This window comes from Microtus pennsylvanicus, chromosome 1, assembly GCF_037038515.1.
Source record: "Microtus pennsylvanicus isolate mMicPen1 chromosome 1, mMicPen1.hap1, whole genome shotgun sequence".
Taxonomy (NCBI): domain Eukaryota; kingdom Metazoa; phylum Chordata; class Mammalia; order Rodentia; family Cricetidae; genus Microtus; species Microtus pennsylvanicus.
Genome location: NC_134579.1, coordinates 22,292,091 through 22,298,090, shown reverse-complemented (window position 1 = coordinate 22,298,090; position 6,000 = coordinate 22,292,091).

Sequence of the window (6,000 nt, the reverse complement as noted above, 5' to 3'; positions counted from 1 at the left end):
ATATTTTTATTATAGTTACTTTTCTTCATGCTTTTCTACATAGTCAGCTTTTGTTGCTTTCTTTTTCATTTGTTATTTGAGTTCAAACTCGTCAGTTTGTTAAAGAGAATTGGCCAGAAAATTTCACCGCATGGATTCCAGTCATTGAAAGAAGATGCCCAGCTTATCAATTTATCTATAGATCTCCTTGATCTTGCTTTTGGATTGTACTTCACCATTTTTTCTTGTATGCAATTATAGGTATCACCTATGTGACTAGTACTTAGAAGGCCAAAGGAATGCATCAGAACCCCTGTAACTGTAGTAATGGAATTATTGTGAAGCATTGTATATGCAGGGAATCTAATTCACGCCCTATGCATGAAGCACAAGTGCTCTTAATCATCTATCCAGGATAATATTTTAAATTATTTTTGTTCTTCTATTGTATGGATATTTTCTTTCCTCAAACATTATTATGAAAAAAAATAAGAAAAAAAACATTATTATGTATGGATTATAGTTATAAAATAAATTCCTACTCAAATTACACATATCTTCTTTGGTGCATGTTTTAAAAATTGTCTTTCAAGAAATTAGTTGTTTCATAGGAATCACAAAACAACACTTTTCTTAGTATCCATTTATTATTTCAATAAATATATATCACCAGATTTGGTGGATGAATACAATAGTTTCAACAGTCAGTTTAAAATTCCACAGTTTTTTCTTTTCTGAATGCCATGAACTCATGAATAATTCAAACAGTAAATATGATTTTCAAAACAAGTTATATTTTGCCACTGGTATTCATAATAATCAGAAAAGAGTAGCATAAAATAAAAGCAGCAATATTTTTGAAGACATATTACCATTTAGACTTATATATTCACATATATATTATCTCTTTTAATAGCCTTACATGTTACAGATATAGATATTGCCTGTGTTAAGAATGTTTCAAATAAACATATAGCTTGGATAGGATCTATTCAATGCTTTGCATTATCTAATAAATGTGTGCAGGTCACTGCAGAATATCTTAGTGTAGGGAAAATACTAATGAAATATAATTCCCACGACATTAATAGAGTAGGCTGATATTTTGTGATATAATTCATCAGGCATTAGTTTTCATATAATTGTCGTGGGACTATGGAAATGCATTAGCATTAAATCAACTTATTAAGTTTTGCTATTTCTAATTTACACGAAGTTGTTGGCTTTCTTGAATATTTATTCAAGACAATATTGGTATTCAGTTTGTATTATGAAATTGTACTTAACTAAATTCTAAAATGCTAAGTCAGTTTTAACAAAGTAGAGTTAATTACAGAAACAGTTTTAAGTTATTTAAATATCAATTAGTTTCACAAAACTATCATAAAATATATCTTATATTTTATAAATATAATATAAATAAAACTTTAACATATTTGCATTTCCAAATATTAATTCAGGAAAATGAATAATAAATGAAAGTTATAGCATCTGAAAGAACTTGACTATATTAAAGTAGTGATAGATAAACATTTATGATAATATACAGTATTTCAAATGAAAATTGCAAAGCTGTAATTTTATATGATCATATACTGTAGTGTTTTTCGACTTTGAATAATTTATTCATGTTTTTAAAGATAACTCTATAGTTTCATATTTATGAAAATGCAAGTATTACATCAGCATTTACTTTGACTGATTTCCACAGTAGAATGAAAAAATAGTATTGTAGAAATCACTAGTTGATGTTTATTTCTAATTTAGTAAATAGTTTCACATTCTTGGTAGAGGATTTGACATATAGCAAGTTTGTTTGAATTTTAATCTTTATTATCTCAAGAGGAGGTAGGGACTTGAACATGTTTTAAGATATACTGATTGTTATTTTGTGTTCATGAGAGTCCTCGTGTGTTTATTGTATTGCAAGCATGTCTGGTTCACTTAAAGGCCAGCAGATGTCATTAGACCTTCTGGAGCTGAGTTTGTAGATGATTGTGAGCCATCAAATGGCAACCAAATATGGAACCCCTGAAATAGCAGCCAATTTCTTAACCAGTGAGCAAACTCTCCCGGCCCTCTCGTACATGAAATTTATATACACTCTATGACTGAGCAAACTGATTTCAAAAGTTGAACATGGTCTTCCAAAATTGGTTTTCTAAGAGTTAAGACATAAATGGGATCTTAGTATAGTCAGTCTATCAGTATTGTAGATCTGCTTTTAATTTTAAGTAGACTAAAAGGCAGTATTTTTAGTATGCTGTACAATTACAACATTAACATATGTATTAAATATTTGAAACAAATAGCTAGTAGGTAGTCACTGCCTAGATTAAAATCATTCCCCTTTTCTTTAAAATATAGCATTAAGTATAGAGGGGAGACATCTGCCCTGATAACTGGTTTTTAACACATTCTGTGTCTTTTTGTGTGCAATTCTTGTGAACTTTCAACCTATACTTTTTCTTTTCTATAGATAAGTGTTTCTAATAATACTTAATTCTTCTCAATATGAACCAAATGTCAGTGTAATTGATATTCCTGCTGTCCTCTGTTAACCATGCCTGATGATTCAGTGCCACAGTGCAAAACACCTGGCATCTTGGCCTCAGGTAACTTTATGGAGGAAGTTGTTCTTTCTCCCATTACAGGAAAGTTGTGTGCCTGCTTTCATAAAACCTGCTTCTGTAGGTGATAGAACATGGTCCTGTTGACCTAGTGTGTTTCCTACTGTGAGAGAACTTGAGCAAACCAACCTCACAAAGGTCACAATTAATCCTTACTTGCCCACAGAGTCATTATACAGAGTTACCTCATTTTTAAGGAATTTACCAAAAGCATTTATAATTGTGACATGTTACTTCAATGAAGTGACAAAAAAAATCAGTGACTTAACAGTAACTTCATAGACACTTAACAGTAAGAAAATGTTATTCTAAAAAAAAATGCTAGTTAGTAAATGTTGGTAGGATATAAAAATAGAAGACTAGAAATAAAACAGGTGGAATGCTATTGATCACATTCATTATTTTCTTGACAAAAGCTTGCAAAACTTTATAAACTTTTAAAATTGTTCACGTCAGTCTTACTTTCTGGAAATATTAATATTATAAAATAAGGTTGTATAAAATACCCAGGTAATTTTTCTTTCAGTTATTTACATTTATTCCATTTTAAATTTTCATAGAAGAGTTAATTAACCAATATTAAGGATTTCAATTAATCTGGATAAAAGTGCATTCTTTTAAATTTGCATGGTATATGTGTCATTTTGACCACAAAAGAAATTTATAATTCACTGTGAGAATGAGAATATAAGAGGCTCATGTCATTTTCTCTGATCTTACATGTCATGTCATATTTCAGTTTACTAGCCATCTATAGATAAATGGTATGGCTTATGAGTGAAGTCTTACCTTTTAGATAATACTTGAATGTGTAATACACCTTACCATCTCCAGAAAAGAATTTCTCTTGTAACTGCTTACTAGTTATATGAAGACTGCCTTCTTAATGCTTTCTGGCTCTTTCTTATAGCAGATTGCAAACATTTTCCATCTGAGTCTTTGATTTTTCTCTGCTCAGATTTTCATTATCAACCTGTCAGAATTAGAATGATTACACGGAATTTAGTCAATTAAAAAAATCAATCTAGTCTCACATCAACAACATGCAAGACAATTCACTGGAAATAAGTTAGCTTAGGGTAAAATGTATCTGACTTTGGCTTACTTCAGGTTGCAAACTGATGAGTCACCAAGGTATAGCAAGTTTTGATAGAAAATGGGTTTTTAAAAAGTGTTCAGTCGTGTGTGCATTAATCCGTGTATTTTACAGAACTGTAAGTTTCACATGATGCACTATCATACTGCAGACTCTGATTCATGTGTAGGACAAATCCAGAAAGCCCTAAGTGATATTAATTCTGAAATTCTGTGAATGTAAGGTTTTAAAACACAACTAGGAATACATGATATTTATACCTATTTTTCATTGTTTGTGTTTGAGTATGTTCTTAGTTCACTAGTGAGAATTGTGAAGAATATGACCAGTGAGTGCAGGATGCCAGAGCATTCTCAGCAAGGAAAATATATTGATATATCAAATGTTGCATGAAAAATACAAATCGAATAGAGAGATACAATCACCTCAATCATCATTCATTTATTCGATCATCACTGAGTTCTCATGAGTTTGAAGGCTTCTTCTCTCAACCTGATCACTCTAAAAACTGGGCTACCATTAAGAACTGACTTTGTTAATCTAGAAGTTAAGAGTTGGCATTCACACATCTATTACAAAATGATTTGTGCTTTCAACAGTTCATCATTAGCCTATTTAAAATGTGTACTGTGAGATATAACAGTCGAGATGTTTTAATATATAGAATAGTAGGTGTTTACTTTTCATGACACATTTGACTGATCTATAGTTTCCTTCCTGGTACAACACTGGCTTCCTACACACAGCTATCAGGGTTCCCTCTATGTTTTCTGCTAATTACAGCTCGTGTGGCTGAAGCCTGATAGCAAAGTATAACATTAAATATCATACACTCCTTATCAAAGGATTATAATTCACAAATGTTTGGTTATATTTTAATGCTGATGTTTTAAAAAACAATTACATACATCCAATTTCTTGCCCTTCTTTTCCACTTTTTGCTAAATTGTTCATCATGAATTTCTGATTCAAATGCAACTCATTTGTCTAATTTCTAGGCACATGATGTTTTATAACAATACTTCATTTTTAATATTATTTTTGAGAATACATGAGTATACCTTCTTCACAACCCAGAAGCATTTCATATTCCCAAAGTTACTGACTTCTCTTAATACATACATTTAAAAATAGTGCTATAATTATAATTTTTGTAATTCTATACAGTGCATTTTGATCTTATGTACTGGTTCGCAACTTCTCCTTGATTAATCCCTATTTCCCTACTTACCCATTTTAAATCTCCCTTTCCAATCACCACAGAAAATTGTTATGTCAGAAGAATTGATAAAAATTTAAATGTAGCAGTATTAAAATTCATGTAAAAGTAAAAAAAAAGTCTTCATGTTTATTGAAATCAGTTGGCCAATGCTCTAAAAATACAAACCTAAATTTTATTAAAATATATACATATATATTCACTTTAGAAACTGACACCTATTATTTTGTTAATGATTGTCATGATAGATCAAGAAAAAAATATATCTTCAAAATACAAGCAAAGTAGAAACATTTGGTTTGTAAGCTGATAAGAACTTTAGAGCCAAAAGTTTTGGAGATGAAGAATGCTTTTTAAATAAATAAAGAATTCCTATTTTTGCTGTTACCTCTGGAAGCTTTTAAAAGATGGGTATCTTGCTAAAGAATTAGGAATTTCCTAACTAATGCAAAACCAGTGGAAAAAATCAGCATGTATGTGTTCTCGTGTACTATGTCAGAGTCTCACCCAAATCAGGTGTTGTTTTTTATTATTGTTTTGCTGTCGTTGTCATTGTTTATGATTTGTTTCTTTTTTCAAGGACAGTTACATCATGACATTTAAGAGCAGAAGTCCTATACACCATGTAAGCTGGAATCAATCTTTTTTAAAAAATATTTATTTATTTATTATGTATACAATATTCTGTCTGTGTGTATGCCTGAAGGCACCAGACCTCATTATAGATGGTTGTGAGCCACCATGTGGTTGCTGGGAATTGAACTCAGGATATTTGGAAGAGCAGTCAATGCTCTTAATGGCTGAGCCATCTCTCCAGTCCCTGGAATTAATCTTTTAGGTTACTTCAAAGACATCTATCTTTTCCTTCAGCTTAGATGGCCACATGCTAATGTTTGAAACTATTGAATGGCGCTGTAAATATGGAGTGGCAACTAATGACAAACATTTGCTCATTTTTTTTTATCATTTAGATGCAAAGCATCCATGAATTGTATGGATGCAATGAAAGGAAATGTGGCAGTGGAACATCATAAGGGTGGGAGAACTGACCCGGACCTACAAAAGAAGTTAATAAA